Here is a 19,759-nt window from a genome sequence, read left to right as displayed (position 1 = left end):
TTCAAAGATGGCAAAACAGTATCTTGCATCACATACACTTTTCTGTAATATTACCTCACCATTCTTCTAATAAGTAAAATCTATTTCCTTTCCCTATTTTTCTGATCTGGCCGTAGCAATGTTTTTGAAAAATAGATGTGACATTTGGGGATATTTGAGGCAAGGTTATAAGAATCTTACTGCTTTGTCATTGGTGTCTTTGAACATGTACTTTTTGGGTACTCTAGAAGACAGACATCATGCTGTGATAATCTAACGCCATATGGAGAGGTCATGTGGTTGACAGCTTTGGCTGAGCTCCTGGTTAACAGCACCAATACTAGTCAAGCCTAGCGATGACTACACATGCATAAAATGTCTGATTATAGCCACATGAGAGAGATATCCCAAGTGAGAAATGCCCAAATGATCTCAGTGAACCTATAGCATCATAAGAGATAATAATAAATTGTTTTAAAACTATTGTTTGGGAGTGGTTTGTTATGCAACAATAGTTAACTGGAATAATTAGATTCTTAGGTACTCTGATCTTTCTTCCAAAAATCTTGACTATCCTACCTCATCTGCTTAATTCCTTGGAAATACTTTTAAATTTGTATTTATAAAAATATGTGGAAATTATTAATAATCTAAAACTTAGGCAATTCACTCCTCACCTATCACCTCCTATTTTTCAGCTCATTTTCTCTTGAATCCCAATTCAACAATCTTTCAACTTAAGGACACTGATAATAAATTAATCTTAATATTTTTTCACATTTCATCATTTTCTTTATTTCTTAATTTTTGCCCTTCTCATTATTAATTTTATGGTCCATTCCTTTAATTACTTTTTAATACAAATATTCTCTCTCTATCCCTCTTTTCTCTTTCCTTCCCTCCCTAACACACACATACACTTTATTGTGCTTGTTCAGCCACACAGTAACTCTATCTAAATGTAACTCTCCACCAATTTGTACCTGCACCCATTGGCTTAGCAATTTTTTTCTCTCATCTTGAATTACCAATTTTCACTCTCTTTTGCATCTTTCTCCATTATTGCAAGCACTTGATAATATTTATCTCATCTTAAAATTGTTTCTCGACTCCAGTTCCCTTCTAGCTATTACTCCCAATTCTCTACTTTATTTTGCAGTATAACTCCTTGAAAGAGTTGTCTGTATTTACTGTTTCTAGTTCTCTTCCATTTTCTCTTTAACTCTGTCCTACCCAAATTTCATATTACTATTGCATAATTCTCTTCTTGTCAAAATCTATCATAACTGCAATTTCTAAAAACAATGGTCTCAGTCCTTATTCCTTGACATATCTGCAGTATTTCATACACCTTTAAAATATTATATATATATTTCTTTAAAAATTACTTTATTCACTAGCCTACAGTGGTTTTTCTTCTACCCTAAAACTACTACTTATTTGTGTCCTTAACTTGTTTTTCTTAATCATATAACCTCTAATGTTAGTGTTTAGTCTCAGTGCTCTTGCAGGCATTCATTTTCTTTTAATCTCATTTAGATATTGTCATTATGATGATGATTAGCAAATGTGTATCTCCACTGTGGATCTTTTCTCTAATCTCCTGACTTGTATATCAACAACTGCCAATATATCGTTTCCTCAGTGGATTAGGGGAAAAGCATGTGTCCTCACACTGAACCATAACTAGCAGTACCTTTGATTAAGTAGCTTATCATCTGGTATAATTAGATGAAGAAAAAAAGACAATGACTTACCCTAATAAACACAAAAGAATGTTAAAGGCAAATAAAGAATCAGGCCCAAGATCAACCTGGAGGAATTCAGATTAGACACAGTGATTCTTTTTTATGATAATAGGCTACATGTGGTACTGGATTAGGCAACAACAACAACAAAAGCTGTGGAAATTCTAATCCAAGATATATCTCTTCCCACACTATTCTTCTTCCGTGTTTCCTCTTTTCTCCCTGAATGTCTCTCCTCAAGAGTCTGGCACAATTTGGTTACAAATTTTGTCTAAAGGTTAGGCAGCTATTAAACCCTTAGGCAAGACCATGGTGATCACTTCTCCTGCCTTAAAAAAAAAAAATAGACTTTAAAAGAAGACCCTGACATGACTGGTGTGTCTCCCCAGAGATCTTATTTGCAAATTAACCACTATTTTTAGCAGTTGGAACCATTGGTGCTCTGAGCCATGGCACAGCCTCTCTTGACCAAAAAAGCCTTCCCAGGGTGGGAATAAATGGAACAAGAAGACCTCAGATTCAGGAACTATGCTCTTGTATTCAGTCCAGTCTTCTCCATGACTGCTGACCAATGAGTCTGGGGTGAGCATTATACAGATGAGGTAGACAGAAAATAAGGCTGAGGACTGTTCTGTGAAGCCAGGAGCAGAGGTAGGGAAAGAGAGAATTGACAATCCAGATATATGGATGTCTTTGGCTACTCTGGAGATCATCCAGACCTTCCCCTGGCTCCATTATAGAAACTACAGTTCCTTGAATTCCTCAGATTTTTAAAAATTATTTATTTATTTATTTATTTGTTTATTTATTTATTTTGAGATGGAGTCTTGCTCTGTCACCTAGGCTGGAGTACAGTGGCATGATCTTGGCTCACTGCAACCTCTACCTCCCGGGTTCAAGTGATTCTCCTGCCTCAGCCTCCCGAGTAGCTGGGACTTATAACAAGCGTGCGCCACCATGCCTGGCTAAATTTTTTGTATTTTTAGTAGAGACAGGGTTTCACCATGTTGGCCAGGCTGGTCTCGATCTCCTGACCTCAGGTGATCTGCCTGCCTCGGACACCCAAAGTGCTGGGATTACAGGCATTAGCCACCGTTCCTGGCCCCTCAGGTATTTGAGTAGACTTAATATGTACCAAAATTATCATTAATAAATCCTTTGCTTTGTGCTTGAATCCCTCCTGTTGCAGTTAGAGATTTTAGTCTCTTGCTGTTTCATTATGGGTTCAAAGCAAGCCAGTCAGATCTCTGGAGCAGCCTTTCTTAAAACAATGATCGAGTCTGAATTTCCTTTTTCTTTTTAAATAATTTTTATGCCTATGTTTAAGGTATACAACATGATGTTATAAGATACATATAAATAATAAAATGGTTACTATAGTGAAGCACAATAGTTGCATCTTAATCTCACTTGTATCTGTCAGGCTAGCCAGGCAGAAGTGAAGCTATGTATATTTGTTAGTAACTTCATACCTGAACAAATAGGACCTTAGTAGTGTTCTCCAAAAATTTATCTGTCTGATTTCTTGTCTTCTCAGTTTCTGAGCATACCTGGTATCCCCAAAATCTCATTTCCTCCACATAAGTAATCCTGGACTTTTGCGTGCAGAAACTTTAGATGACTGCTAAGCTAGAAATCCTTGCTGCAGCCTTCCTAGATCTGTTTCTATCCAGGGCAAAATCAGGTGACTGCCTCATTAAACACACTAACAGAACTTCTTCCTTTAATAAGATAAGCATTCCTTCATCCTTACTCTGCTCTTAGTGGCAGCATAGAACACACTGGCTCCTTTTGTGTTGAAGAACCTCACGATGTCACAATAGTTCCTTGACCTCACAGAAAATTAATGAGGGGACATAAATGTAGTACTATATTGGGGAGATTGGGATTATTGGGGAGCCATCTCATTTCATACCCCGCGAGAATTCACCTCATCCAACTGAGGACCAGTCTTGGACTTTGAAGAGAGTATTTGACTTAGAAGAGACTGAAACCACAGTGTCTTCACCCTTGTATTATGGACCCAAGCCTATGTGTTTTTCAACTTGAGGAACTAAATGCAGTTTCCTCTTTTGAGAGGTGAGTACATCATAGTTAGAGAAAGGGACTCAGAGATTTCAAAATCATGACAAATAACAGCGAATATTTTAGTTAGTGCTTATGAAGTTACAGAGACTGTATTATATGCTTCACATGCTTTTTCTCAATTAAGTCTCCATAAAAGTCTATGAAGTATTGTCTGAATTTCATAATAGGAAATTGAGGATGATGGGGAATAAGGAAAGTGCTCAAAGTAATACAATTAGCAAGTTAATGTAATAGAGCAATATTTTGAACCTAGGAGGTCTGAACATAGGTCCTGATCTCATATTTTTCAGACTAGGCTACAGAAGGAGAGCTTCAGGAGGATAACCACACTGGGAGTCAAGTCATACAAGAGTTGTCTGAAGCATTTGAGGAAGATTCAGATTTAGAGATAAATATCCTTTTCTCTGGGAAGCCTGCCCTAAGTAAACTGTCTCATGCAACTCTTCATCATAGCATATATCCACTTGGCATTTTATGCATGTATTGGGGATTATTTGATTAACTTTGTCTTCTTATTAGACTATAAATTTAATATACCATTGAATATGTATGTTCTTACTCTTCAATGTGTATTTCAAACACCTAGAAGAATAACTGGTAAATAATAATATTTCTTTGTCAAAAATATTTTGACAAAGAAATGAAAGGAAAAAGCAACCTTCTAAAGAACGTAAAACTGGAAGCTGAAGACAATGAAGAGAAATCATAGTGTTTAATGTGGGTTGTGGTTATAGACATTGACTCAATAAAAAGAAAAGCATTCTTAAGCTCAGAAAGTCTAAAGTTGAGAATGGCTGCCTCAAAAAAGGCAGACTTATACATCACTAAAGGATTTCCTATCATTAGAGATGTATAAGCAACTTCCATGTAATCACTTTTCACAAGATATTACATTTGGGAGTCAACACCATATAATTAGTGAACTACATATGCTTTGTAATTTACTTCCCAACTAGGTGACAATATTATGTTCCATTGGTTTATCAACAAAGTAAAATAAATAAATAAAAAATAAATAAAAAGAAAATATAAAAAAACTTAGATATTGCCAGAAACCAAAAACATTCATTTTTTTTTAATTTTTGAAGATGTATCAAGTTAAAGTAAAATTGGCAGTACACTCTATTGTCATGGTTTTAAAATACAAACAAAATAACTTTATAAGTAATTAAAACTGTAATAACGTTATTACCTGTACAATTTACAGTGACTGTTAATATAAAGTTAGTATAAACTTGCAATAGTATACGAGAAATGCGTATTGCAATTACTAAAACAAAATTTATAATGCTATATGAATTTATTCATATGAATGGATACTACATAAGTTCAAATGCTAAATGAATTTATTTTCACTATATTCAATTGAGCAGGAGATTAAAGGAAAAATATTCTTTTCTTAAAATTGTTTTATTTTAGCTTCAGGGGTACATGCACAGTTTTGTTATATGGGTAAGCTCGTGTCACAGGGGTTTTCTGCATAGATTATTTCCTCACTCAGGTACTAAGCTTGGTGCCCACTACTTGCTTTTTCTACTCCTCTCCCTCCTCCCACCCTTCACCCTCAAGCAGGTCCCAGTGTCTGTTGTTCCCTAAAATAAGGATATTCTTTATAATTGTTATAGAACTCTTTAATTCTACCTTAGGTTCTTCCACATTCTAAAATTCTTTTTAGGTGAGAATGACTGGATGAAGTTAACATTAATATCCCTTCTAGAAACAAGAATCTTTGAACCCCTAAGACTGGACTTCAACAAGGTAAGAATGATGGTTCTGACTTCACCTACAGGAATCCAGAATTTTTTTCTCATTTTTCTTTCCTATTGGCATAACCTCAAACCACAGGGGAGGCACTTTGAGAAATTCCCTGATTTAAGTCACCTGTAAGTCCTCAGTCTCTCCTTTTCTTCTTTCCTTCCCATGGCATGCCTTATCTTCTTGAGTATTTCCTGCAGCACACACCTGTGTGGCTTCTTGACTTAGTGGTCCCAAAGTATCATTACCCTAAAGTATTATATTCTAAAGCTGGGAAAGCAGACTAAGACAGGTATGTTTTATAATCAAATTAATTGATTCGATTAATTAAAGAAGCAGAAGAAATGTATTATACAGATTAGGTTATAAATCTGTATAAATGTATTATACAGATTAGGTTAGGTACTGAAGCAGAGGTGATAAGGAGCACCTATTAGAACATACAGAGTGGAAAGAACATGGGAGGAATCACAGATCCAGCAAGGGAAGATCTTATCTGATTCATAAGGCAGGCTCCCAAGAGGGAATACTATTTTGCAAACATGGTCACTTACTCAAGTCTGTTAAGAAATTCAATTATTACCAGCCTGGCCAATATGGTGAAACCCCGTCTCTACTAAAAATACAAAAATTAGCTGAGCATGGTGGTGCGTGCTTGTAGTTCCAGCTATTCCAGAGACTGAGGCCCAAGACTTGCTTCAACCCGAGAGGCAGAGGTTGCAGTAAGCCAAGATCACACCACTGGACTCTAGAGGACAGAGCAAGACTCAGTCTCCAGAAAAATAAAAAAAAGAAGAAAAGAAAAGAAATTTAATTACTGCATTTAATCTTTTATTAATTATTTATTAAATGTTATTTTTTGGCCTAATGTATATAAGGCATAGATGTTGAATACAGAGAACAAAAAATGAGATTCAGAAATTTCACTGTGTAATGGGAAGAGAGATATATACATACTTATTAAACAATTTTATATTTCCAAAGGGAGACATGCTGAAGATGCACAGTTCACTCTTCATAGGAGAAGGGATTATAGAAGGACTTCATAGAGAAAAATGTATTCAGCTGGTTTTTGAAAGACTGTTAGGAACTATCCAGGTGACCAAGTGAAAACAGCCATTCTATGCAGAAAAAACACCAAATAAAAATGAATACTGGTGTGAGAAAGCATGTTTTTAGACACTTCATGATGCATATATAATTGGAACATGAAATAAGTGGTGAAATGTGGTGCTAAAAAATGCTAGACAGTTAGCAAGAGCAACTGTATCAGACTCCCAGCAAGAGATAGATTACACGATCAAATAATTCAAGGAGAATGTAATACAGAAACCATTTGCAAAGGTGTGGTTATGTGTAAGAAAATCACAAGTGCTTGTGACATTCCCTAGGTAAGTGACAGTAGGCACTATTACAACCATTGGATTAAAGACACAAGAGGAAGATAGGATTGCCAGAGGCAACCAGGGCCAGAGAAGACTCTTAGATAGGGATGATATAAGCTTGCAACAGCCTTCTTGGGAGAATACCGAAGGAATAAACATCTGACTGTTTTCTCCTTCCCTCCTGTGTCCTGTTGGTGTTTTCTATTGCCAAATTCAGCCAGAAGTGAGAAGGCAAGGGAACCTGTCCATGTAGTCCATAGAGGTCAATGTCTCAGAGCTCAGAACATGATAGAAAGTGGTGGAGGGTAGAACAGAGGAGGTTAATGTAAGATATTCTGCACAACATACATGTAGAGAGGTCATATTTATATTACAGTTGGTTATATTCACAAGACAGAATATTTAGGTACCAATGAAGAGGCTTCACTCGAAGATGGAAATCCTGGAAGTGAACATATTAGTGACAAAGCTATTTTAATAACAGAGACAAGAAGTGAGGAGGGCATGAATTTGAGTAGAATTGGTGGGAATGAAGAAAGTTAAGAAATTGAATGAATAATTAAGGGAAGAAATGGCTTCTAGGATGACGTCATTTTATTTTTAACCACTTTTAGGAAGATAAAGCCTCTATTTTCTGCATTATTATGTTCTCTGCATCTATCCCCAATGACACTGCCCCCCATCCTTCAACACTTATTCCGCTTGGAATCCCAGGGATGCAAGACCAACACGTTTGGATTGCCATCCCCTTCTGCTCCATGTATATCCTTGCTCTGATGGGAAATGGTACCATCCTCTACATCATCACGACAGACAGAACTTTGCATGAGCCAATGTACCTTTTCCTGTGCCTGCTTTCCATCACTGACCTGGTACTTTGTTCGACTACTTTGCCAGAATGCTAACATCTTCTGGTTTAGGTGTCACATGATTTCTTACTATGGCTGCCTCACCCAGATGTTTTTTGTTCATGGAGTCTTTGCCACAGAGTCAGCTGTTCTGCTGGCCATGGCTTTTGATCGCTATGTGGCCATCTGCCGTCGACTTCATTATACATCCATCCTCAATGCCACTATGATTGGGAAGATTGGTGTAGCATGTGTGATTTGTGGTCTTCTCTTTGTTTTCCCCTTTGTCATCCTCATTGAACGCTTACCCTTCTGTGGACATCGCAACATCCCCCACACCTACTGTGAGCACATGGGCATAGCCAAGCTTGCCTGTGCCAGCATCAAGCCCAACACCATTTATGGTCTCACTGTGGCACTTTCAATCACTGGCATGGATGTTGTCCTCACTGCCACCTCTTACCTCCTGATCCTGCTGACTGTGCTGCGCCTGCCCTCTAAGGATGCTCAGCTCCGAGCATTTAGTACTTGTGGAGCCCACATTTGTGTGATTCTTATCTTCTATATTCCTGCCTTTTTTTCCTTTTTCACCCACCGTTTTGGCCACCAAGTACCTCCTCAAGTCCACATTGTACTTGCAAATCTCTATCTCCTTGTGCCCCCTGTTCTCAACCGCCAGGTTTATGGCATCAACACAAGACAGTTTCGCCTGAGACTATTTGGCTTTTTTATGAGGAGGAGGTAACTATACTCTCTACATGCACAGGGGACTAATGGAAAAAGTTATAATTAATCTTTTACCTTCTTTAGCACCTCTTATCTTTGGACTAGAGGTTTCTGCTTCTGCTAATTCTAGCACACCAGTATCATGTATTATTGGAGAGTTTTTGAAGTATTTAGGAGAACCCATCTATACCTGCTAAATCTGCAAAATATCATTTTTCTATAAAATTATTCTGTGACTTGTTAATGGGCCTATAGGTCTTGAATATTTCTAGGGAAAGGCAATGTAGTTCACTTGAAAGTAAAAGGCAAGGAGAGTTATTCTCTCCAAGTACAGAAATCTCATGTGCTAGAGTTGAGGAATTGAGAACACGCACACACACACACACACACACACACACACACAATTAATTAATTATTGCCAGCATTTTCTCAGACCAGGAGGGTCTTCAGTGAGAGTTTCAGCCTAGGCCAGAGATAGCTGTGAGAGCTCATCACCCGGGATTAGGTTGACAATACATGAGGAGGACTACAGGGGGAGAAGTCTGAAAGCACATAATTCCATGGAAACCCCATATTATTAGTTTCTCAAGGAAGTACTCCAAAAGATGTCACTTTTGGCCAGATGTGGTGGCTTCTATCTGTAATCCTAGCACTTTGAGAGGCTGAGGTGGGAGGATTGCTTGAACTTAGAAATTAAAGACTAGCCTGGGCAACATGGCTAGACTCTGTCTCTACAAAAAATTAAAAATGTAGCCAGGCGTGGTATCATGTGTGTCTGTAGTCCCACCTACTTGGGAGGCTGAGGTGGGGGATCACTTGAGCCTAGGAGGTTGAGGCTGTGGTGAGCCATGTTTGTGCTACTACATTCCAGCACAGGGAACAGAGCGAGACCCTATCTTAAAATAAAATAATAATAAAAACATCACTTTGTAGCTAATATAGTCACCTCCCGACTGACGACCTTTGCATTTTTCCTGGCATTTTAAATGTGATGGACTTATCATGTAAATTATTCTGAGAGGCAATGTGAACTTGATCTAACCTTTTGTTTCCTCCATTAGTCAATAGCACTTTGGGTATACAAGGGTGCTTAGGACACTGAGTTTCCTGTTAATGCTATCCAGACTGATTGGATGACATTAAACCTTCCCCAAACAGCTGGCTGCCATGCTTTTAGCACAGGCTTACCTTCCACAAGAATTGATGCTCCCCACCTTGGAAAAAATAAAAGCAAGTAACCAGTCTATTCTCCTATATAACACAATTATACTCTCCAGCATCAATTTTTCATCATATATTGTTCATTACCAGAAACCCTTGATCTTTTAAGGCATTCATGCCACTTTTCAACTTCAGTATCTAAGTATCTTTTTTTTAAGGGTCTGAGATTGATCCCACCCACAGTTGACTTAGTTGGTAATGTGATGTTTGATGAATAGTATCCTATAAACAGAGACCACAGTTTCTTTTATTATGTTATAGTAAAATATATATAACATAAACTTTGTTACTTTAACCATCTTTAAGTGTATGGTTTGTGACATTAATTACATTTACAATATTGTGTGACTATTACCATTATGTCCAAGACTTTTTATCACCCCAAACAGAAACTCTGTATCCACTAAGCAATAACTCCCCATTCCTCCCTCTACTCATGCCTGGAAATTTCTAATCTTCTTCTTGAAGAGAAAAACCTTCTGCAGAAACTTTAGAAATACTCTTCATTTATTTTGTCTTATAGTTGAGCATCTGTTCATAAATATTTCTTGAGGATCAACTATATTCTAGGTAATAACATAATTTCACAGGTGAATAAGGCCCAGTGTCAGACTTTAGGAAATCTACAATCTAGAAAGAGAGGAAATAATGTAATAACAAAATATGGCATTTTCAGTGATATAGTGTAAAAGATATTATGGGAGTGAAGAGGAAAGTATGTATATGTTAAATAATTATATTGTTTGTACACTGAAGTAATTATAATTTTATGGATTCATCTTAATTCTAGACCCGTTTTTCACTGGGCTGAGGCAAAAAGGTGCAACGTGTCCATAAGATGAGATAATTTTTTTTTTTTTGAGACTGAGTCTCCCTCTATTGCTCAGGCTGGAGTGCAGTGGTGCAATCTCTGCTCACTGCAAACTCCACCTTCTGGGTTCAAGTGATCCTCATGCCTCAGCCTCCTGAGTAGCTGGGATTACAGGCACCTGGAGCACGCCTAGCTAATTTTTGTATTTTTAGTAGAGACGGGTTTAACCATTTTGGCCAGGCTGGTCTTGAACTCCTGACCTCAGGTGATCCACTTGCCTCGGCCTCCCAAAGTGCTGGCATTACAGATGTGAGCCACCGCTCCTGGTGAAAGAATATTTTTCATCTTCTCACGATTCTCATGTTGACTAAGTAAGCCATTTCTATGGAAAATTTCTATCAAAAATTAATTATAAAAAGCTGCTTCCTACATATTAAGGAAAGAAAAATTAAACAACTATGAAGACTATATTCTCTGTTGGAAGTTATTAAAACTCACTTAAGACCACAGGAAATATATCTATAGTCAAAAACTTAGGTTTATTAATCCTGCTACAGCAAGCAAGAAAGCATTCCAAAAGAGCTACTGGGTAACTCGAGAGATTTGGGAGGGGATTCTTATATGATGTGAGCTTGTTGTGCTTGATAATTTTAAGGAGAGATCTTGGATCTTGGATCCAGTTTGGATGTGGTCAAACAATATGGGTAATTTGGAATTGTATATCAATATTTTTTAAATCTAGGAAATGTGAGAACAAAAGTGGGCTAGAATTAACACTGGTAAAGCAAAAGCAGTTACCCATGTTAGCAAGAAGAGTAATTCTGATTGGGTTTCTTGCTATCTTCTTCCACACTTTGTCACAGAATGGCCTGTCTGTGTTGCTCGTATTCTTCGGCTTTGTTTATGTTCAACAGGGAACAACATGTACTACATGCTGGTGGATTTATTTTTTTAATCTCTCATTGTCCCCTTTTGGCCAAAAGCAGATGAGAACAGCCTTCAACACATTAATTTGTGCATTCCAGTTAACCATTGTCAGAATTGTATTGATAGAAGGTTGCTCAGAAAACAGCCTGTAGTTAGTCCTGCATGTTTCTTTTGTTAAAGGATAATCTGTTGAATAATGTAATATGACAATCGCTATGCAGCATTATTTAAGACTTCAGACTGGTCTTGTATTGTACTAAACAAATGCCGTACAGACAATGACCAGCAAGTCAATGATTCGTAGTTCATGTAATAGGCTATGGAACCAGAGACCTAGATCACCAAACTCAGGCCACATAAAAACATAATCAAATTCCATTTCAGTTTATTTTTGAGATCCAAGAGACTTTCCTTTAGCCTAACCACACTGTTTCACCTAAAAGGTCATTTTCTCATGGGTACTACAGAAGGTCTTAAATGTGCCAAATGTCTCCTTGGCTAGCTAAGAAGAAAACGGTTAGTTTTTTTCTGACTATGGGAGGGGCAGTCTGAGACAGTGGACAGGAAGAGGGAGTCAGCTCCTTCTCCAGGAACTTCCTGAGTAACCCATACCTACTCATTTTGGAAGTCTATCTAGATGTTCTTCTCAGGAAAATATAATTCACTAGAAGGCTATAGGTTTTAAATATTTGAAAATCTGTAGGCATTACTCCTTTGTTACAAGATAGATTTATGTGTGTCAGGTACGCAGAAGTCCCCCTTTAGAACACAAACATCACTGTCATTGAATCATTTATTACCACAGGATTGGAATAATTTTGGATTTTTTTCAAAGGGAGCAAATTATCTTTGGAATGACATCGAACCTGTAAAACAGACTAGAGAGTACATGAAAATACTCACTACTGTAATAAAAATTGTCCCAATATTTGTCACTACCCCTACTGACCTTGAATATACTGCAAATGATGAAATAAATTTAGCATATGTATTGTGTTGATTCTAGATCCAGTCTAATATTTAAAATATTAAAGATTGAGGTCAGTGACATGAGGAAAGGGTGATACCAAAAGGAACTTGAGGAAATAAAGTTGTCTTCTTGAATATTTGAAGGAAGAGTTAATAATTGCTTGGGGGATGACAAATCCAACAATTAATTACATTCAGAGGAGTAGCTGTGGTCACACATGCCCCACCCCCCACCCCCACACCCCATCCAAGTATTGTTTTACTGTAAATAGCAGAGAAACACATTATAAAATTAGGCTGTGATAACAGTTAAAACATGCTTAAATGCATTTAGAAACCCTTAGACAACCACTAAGATACATCAAATTCAGATGATAAACAATTTTAGCAATAAGACAAAAAAAAGGAGAACAGAGATACAAAGAGTTAATCTTGTTCTGTTGTGTTGGCATGAGAAAGTACACTTCATGCCATCACCTGCTAATCAGAAAATTTCGGGTTTTAACCATTGCCGTGTAAGGGTCATCTGCTTCTGGAAGATCCTGAAAAGTCCTCGGTTTAAGGTTCCAATAAGTTTGTACTTACTAATAGTTTTTATTGGAAAAGGCCAATAACATTGTTAGCTGGAAACATGTATGTAATAATCAATCCCTTGAGGCTTTACTGCTTTGCTGGTTGTTAACAGTACTTGAGACATTTTCTCCAGTGTGAATCAACGCTAATATTTTTCTGGTGTTTCTAAAATATCCAGTCATATGAATAGACATATGTCAAAAGCAGACATACAAATGGCCAATAGGTACATAAAAAAGTTCAATATCACCAATCATTCAGAAAATGCAACTCGAAACCACAATGAGATATCATCTTACCCCCAGTTAGAAGGCTGTTGTCAGAAAGACAAAACACTAACAGTTGCTGCTGAAGATGTGGAGAAAAGGGAGCTCTTATATACTGTTGATGAGAATGTAAATTTAGCCATTATGAAAAACAGTATGAACATTTCTTAAAAAACTTATAATAGAAATACTGTACAATCCAGAAATCCCACTACTGGGTATTAATCCAAAGGAAAAAATAATTAGTGTTATCAAAGGGATACCTGCACCGCATGTTTATTGCAGTGCTATTTATAATAGCAAAGACATGGCATCAACCTAAGTGTATCAACAGATGAATGAACAAAGCAAATGTGGTATGGTGGTATGTGTACACAATGGAATACTATTCAGCCATAAAAATGAGTGAAATCATAATCATGTCATTTGCAGTGACAAGGATGGAACACTGTGTTAAGTGAAATAAAGCCAGGCAGAAAAACAAATATTACATCTTCTCACTTACATGTGGGAGCTAAAAGTATATGTGGGAGTTAATAGAGGTCAAGAGTAGAAGGATAGTTACCAGAGGTTGGGAATGGTGTGTGTGGGGTCAGGGGAATGAGAAAGGTTGGTTAATGTTACAAACATACATTTAGATAGAAAGAATAAAAATCTTACATTTGATGGAATAAGATGATTATATTTAACAACAATATATTCTATATTTCAAAACAGCTAGAAGAGGTAACTTAAAATGTCTCAACATACAGAAATGATAAATATACAAGGTGTTTGATATCTTAACCACTGTGAATTGATCATTACACATTGTATACATGTAACAAAGTATCACGTGTATCCCATAAATATGTACAAATATTATGTAAAATGAAAAGACCATAACAACAACAACAAAAAGCTAGAAATAATTTTTACAGAATTCTTATTTGGATTTTAATTGTGCTTGTGTTGAATTACTTTTGGAAAGTTCAGGGAAACAGGTGATTCTAGATTAGGAGTATTAGAATGACTATATATCTTTATCTAGATATTCAGAACTGAGTATCCAATTTGCTTTAGAAGATTTTATAAATTAAATGATATCTGTGGTAGATAATAAAAAGATGATTGCATAAATATTTCTTGTCCCCCATGATCCTCTTACATGGTTATCTTGTCTCTCCACTGAGAGGTTCAGGCTATGTTCTCCTGCCTTAAATATGGGCTGGCTTTAGTGATTAAATTCTAGTCAATAAAATGTGGTGCAAGTGACACTAAGTAACTTCTGAAACCAGGTAATAGAAGAAAATACTGTCGGATTTTTCTCCTCTCCTTCCCTCTCCCTTTTTCTCCCCTTCCTTTCTTTCTCCCAACTCCTCCTCCTCTGCCTCTTTCTCCTCCCTCTTCCTTCTCTGCCTTTTCTTTCTTCTTCTCTTCCTTCTTCCTCCTTCTCATCTCCCTCTGCTCTTCCGCTGCTGCTGCTTCTTTCCTCCTCCTCCTCCTTCTTCTTTCTCCTTCTCCTTCTTGTCTTTCTCCTCCTCCTCTTCCTCCTTTCTTCTCCTTCTTCTCTTTTTCCTTATTGTTCTTTCTCAGTAGCCTTTAATTCACATGTAAAATGTCTAGCTTCCCTAAAGCTGCCATAATGTCATATTCAGAGGGAGAGAGATGAATGAGGATCCCCAGTTATACCAGGCCTTAGCTATTTGAATCCTTCCAGCCCAGGCACTAGACTCTGTAATGAGTCCATCTTCAGATGACTCAAGCCCTCAGCCTTTGAGCTGCCCTGGCTGATGCCAAACAGATCCAACCTTGAAGCTGCCCTAGTCAGTAACGTAGGAAAAAAAACTCAGCAATTTTAGACTGCTGGGTTCTACCTAAAATTTCAATTTGTGAACAAAATAAACATTGTTTTATGCTACTAAGTTTTGGAATGGTTTATTATGCAATAATAAATAACTAAACCAATGTCTAGCACAGTTTTCCTTATTACTAATAATTATGTAGTGAAACAAAGAAAGTGTTTTTCAATTCAGTGATTATAGTTACCTGGAGTTAACCAAATGGCAAGTTCTGAGGAAACAACACCCCCCAGAAGAGTACCTTTACTTCAAATACTACCTACAAATCTGGGGGCTTCCTGCACCATCATTACTTCGGACCAACTGACTACAAATTTTAGGGCCATCATGGCCATCTTCAGATTCAATAGCTTGCTAGAACAATTTCACAAATCTCAGGAAAGAGACGTAATTGCAGTATTATAATACAAAGATTCAAATTAAAATTGTCAAAGGAAAGAGAAGCATAGAGCAGAGTCCAGAAGGAGTTCAAATGTGGAGCTTTGGTTATCCTTTCCCTGAAGTCATAGATGAGCACTGTATTAGTTTCCTTTCACGCTGCTGATAAAGACATACCCAAGACTGGGTAATTTAAAAGGAAAAAGAAGTTTGATGCACTCACAGTTCCACGTGGCTGGGGAGGCCTCACAATCATGGTGGAAGGTAAAAGGCATGTCTCACATGGCAGCAGACAAGAGAAGTTGTGCAGCGAAACTCCCCTTCATAAAACCATCAGATCTCATGAGACTTAGTCACTATCACAAGAATAGCACGGGAAAAGCCCATCCCCATGATTTAATTACCTCCCACTGGGTTCCTCCCACAACACATGGGAACCATGGGAGCTACAATTCAAGATAAGATTTGGGTGAGGAGGTGGCCAAACCATATCAAGTGCCATCTGTTCCTCTTGGTCACGATGTGTTACTATATGCACAGAGTATTGGTAACCAGAAATTCTCAGATGAGTATTTGGCATCCAGAGACTTTACAAGGGCTCAATCCCATACAGCTAACATGAATGACTTTTAATCTCTGGTCCCTCCAGAAGGTTGGGCTAACATTTATAGTCTACAGTTCCTTTTCAGGTTGGAACTAATATGACATGGCCAAAAAGACCACATCCCACTGCTAGACTATCTGGTGGCCAAAGCCCCAAGCAAAAGTCATTTTTATCAGGCAGCATGACAGGCCAGGGGGCTTGGAGTTCACCCCCCAGTAGCAGAAGGCAAGGGTCAAATGTGTCTTTGGGGAAACTTAGTTTTTCAATATATAATAACAATTCTAAAATGTTTGATTTATTTGGTCATTTACATTGTTTTTATTTATTTTGTTGTAAAGAGCGAAAGAAAAAATGTTCTTTAAGACATAGACAGACATTGTATACCTTCTCTTACCACTGCTATTCAATAAGGTATTGAAAGTTTAAAGTGACATAGTAACACATTAAAAAGGAATGGGGTTTTAAGAGTCACAAAGGAAAAATAAAGTTTCATTGCTAACAAATGGCATGAGTTTTCTACAGGGAAAACCCATCAAACTCTACAGATAGATTTTTGTAACTAATTATCTTTTAAGAAATTTGCTGAATTTGAGGTAAATCATCAAAAAACACAATTAATTATAGCGTTATATAAAGTAGCCATTAGAAATATATACTTTAAAATTTATAACTGATTATAGTGACAAAATATATAAGGTACTTACAATGAACATAAACAAAATGTACATGGAACCTATGTCAAAACAGGAAAGCAATTGAAATATGTTTTTAAAAGCTCTATTAAATAAATGAAAATATATATTAAATATGTATTGCAAATTTGAATCAATTACTTTTGAGATTGAATTATTAATATTTAGGAAAGTCAGACATATGCATAATCTTCAACCCAGGAATTTCACCCCAAATGTATGCTCTAGAGACATGCTCTACAAGTAAGCAAGAATTTAATAACATTATAGTTAATTGTAAATAACCTAAAAATTCTTCAAAAAGAATGAATAAAGTAAATATGGTATCTTCATTTAAATAAATGAATGAATTAAACATGGTGCCTTAACTCAATAAAATATCATACCTCCCATATAGTTGTAATAAATACACTGTATAGAAGCAATAAGTACTTATCCAGAACTACATGCATCAACATGAATATATCTCACATAATGCTGAACAAAACTTAACATGCAGAAAAATGACGTGACATAACATCATTTAAATACAGAAATTATTCTCTAAAATACTATGCATTATTTTAGGATTTATATATGTAGTAAAAGTGTAAATAAGTACAAAATGTTATGGGAATGATGATGCAATTCATTTCTAAAGGATTAAAAAACCACATATGCCACTTGGGTGAGCTGTACAGAAGGTTTTCCTGCTTTTTTTGGGTAATATTTTGTACCTTAGTCTACATTATGTATGTCTGGATGTATGCTGTATTATTATTTATAACTTTTCTGTGTTCAAAATATGTTAGAATAGAGGTAAACTTGGCATTGGTAGACAGGAAAATATCATAAGAGATGTAAGAAGGCTCCAAACAAAATGAATTATTGACATTCATTTGGACTTTCTCTGAATTTATACATTCATTTAAGGAGCAGATATAGCTTTTGCCACTTAGTTATGTTTTTGGTTTTTATATATAAAAGAAAAGAAAAATGAGTAAGAGCTCATGAAGTAGGATACACTTTTTGATTATTTTTATGTGAATTTATATATTTGCTTATTTATTACATAGTCACTTATTTGACACTATATGTGTACTATGCACCAAACATATTAGTGAGAAGCATACAGGATTTGGGGATATGGTCTATTATCCCACATTGGTGTAATTATACAAATGGCGAGGTTAAAAATTTCGGATGGAGAGGTAAGAGCCCACTGGACAATAGCAAAGGGTCTCTGATATAGCACTAGGGGGATATTTTGCAAGAAAATTTTCTTTAACGAGTCGTTTTCAGGGATTTGATAGGATCATTAATACAGAAGTGAGAGAACAACGCTTTTGACCCTTTGGTTGTTGCCACCTATTATTGTCTTTCATTAGGACCACCACAGGGCAGCAAGGAAAGAAATAACAGAGGACAGAATGTGATTAGAGCCAAGGCTTCTGCAGGAGACAGCTGCAGACTGTGGATATGTACCTCTAAGCAAGGGTACCTGTGTTTGTGTATTAGCAGATTTTTCTATTGTCCCAGGCCATTTAATTTGCCACTCACTTTTCACTGCCATTACTTCCTTCTTACTGACACCTGGCTCTGAACAACGTCTCTTTACAGAACTTATCTGTAGGCAGAACTTACACTACATCAGGATTTAGAATCTGGCTTTTATGTAGGCTTTGCAAGATTTTGTGACTGTTTTATTTTGTGCATTTTGCAGTGGTCTTGGCCAAGTACTTTTTGACAGAAATGAATAACTTTCTCTGAAGCAAAGAAATCTAGCTGTCTCTGAATTCAGAAATTGGAGAGATGCTGAGGCTTAGAGGCCATGAGGATGGGGTGCGATGGATTGCCAAAGATGCCCTGAGAAATGCCTAGGGCAAAATCATAGGCCTGGGACAAAGGTTAGAGGCCAAAAACCAGAAAAAGGCCAGAGATAGATAGAATTTGAGGCTGCTAACACTGTTTTGCCAGGATATCCATCAACAGAAGTTTTAGCTCTGATGCCTTAATCAGCATAATTACTCCGGCAGCAGAATAAGCATCTCCTTGGCTCCCACACCTACACATGCTTGGGAATGAGGGCCTTTAGAATGCCCAAACTGCTAGTCCCCAATCTAGTACCAGATTCAACTTTGTTTTAAAAATAAATTTTATTGTGTATATTTAAGGTATACAACACGATGTTATAACATATCTATATCTGTAGTATATATATGTTCCACTGTAGTGGAACAAATTAACATATTCATCATCTAACATAGTTACCCATTTTTCCTCATGTAGCAAAAGCAGCTACAATCTACTCATTCAACAAAAATCCTGATACAATATACTGTCATTAACTATAGTGCCCATGTTGTACATTAGGTGTTTTGACTTGTTCATTCTGCATGTTTGCTATTTTGTATCTTTTGACTAATATCTCTATTACCTCTCTGTGGCCCCGACCCTGGTAATCGTTTTATTCTCTATATGTTTGACCCCCCCTTTTTCCAAATTTCACATGTAAGTGAGATCATGTGGTATTATTCTCGCTGTGACGGGCTTATTTAATTTAGTATCATCTCCTTCGTGTCCATTTATGTTACATCAAATGGCAGGATATCCTCCTTTTTTAAGCCTGAATAATATTCACATTGTACATATACTCCACAGTTTACTTATTTATCCATCCATCCATTGATTCAGTTTTAACTTCACCATCTCTCTCTTCAAACTCCTCCAAGATTGGCAAAGACTGGAACATTTCCTGAATTCCTAAGATTAATTACCCTCATCTCTTGGGAGCTCAGGCAACCTCCAGGGTCAGTTTTACACATGATAATAGTTGTGCTTTGTGTGTTGGGAGGTGGAAGCTTGGGGTTGGCAGAAGTAAGCGAAGAGCTAATGCTGGGCACCCTGAGGGCCTTTACTTAGGTTACTTAAAAGACCACACCATGGGTTCTGGGTGCCCAAAAGTGAAG

General features: G+C 36.9%; 1 pseudogene; it reads left to right on the top strand.

Moving 5' to 3' along the window:
• The first annotated feature begins 7,599 nt into the window (after window positions 1-7,599).
• LOC129008204 (olfactory receptor 52D1-like) lies at window positions 7,600-8,548 on the top strand (annotated as a pseudogene).
• The last annotated feature ends 11,211 nt before the right edge of the window (window positions 8,549-19,759 follow it).

The sequence above is a fragment of the Pongo pygmaeus genome, chromosome 9 (genome assembly GCF_028885625.2).
Source record: "Pongo pygmaeus isolate AG05252 chromosome 9, NHGRI_mPonPyg2-v2.0_pri, whole genome shotgun sequence".
NCBI classification, from domain to species: Eukaryota; Metazoa; Chordata; class Mammalia; order Primates; family Hominidae; genus Pongo; species Pongo pygmaeus.
The sequence above is the reverse complement of the archived record's forward strand: the minus strand, read 5'-3'. Positions and strand labels throughout refer to the sequence as shown.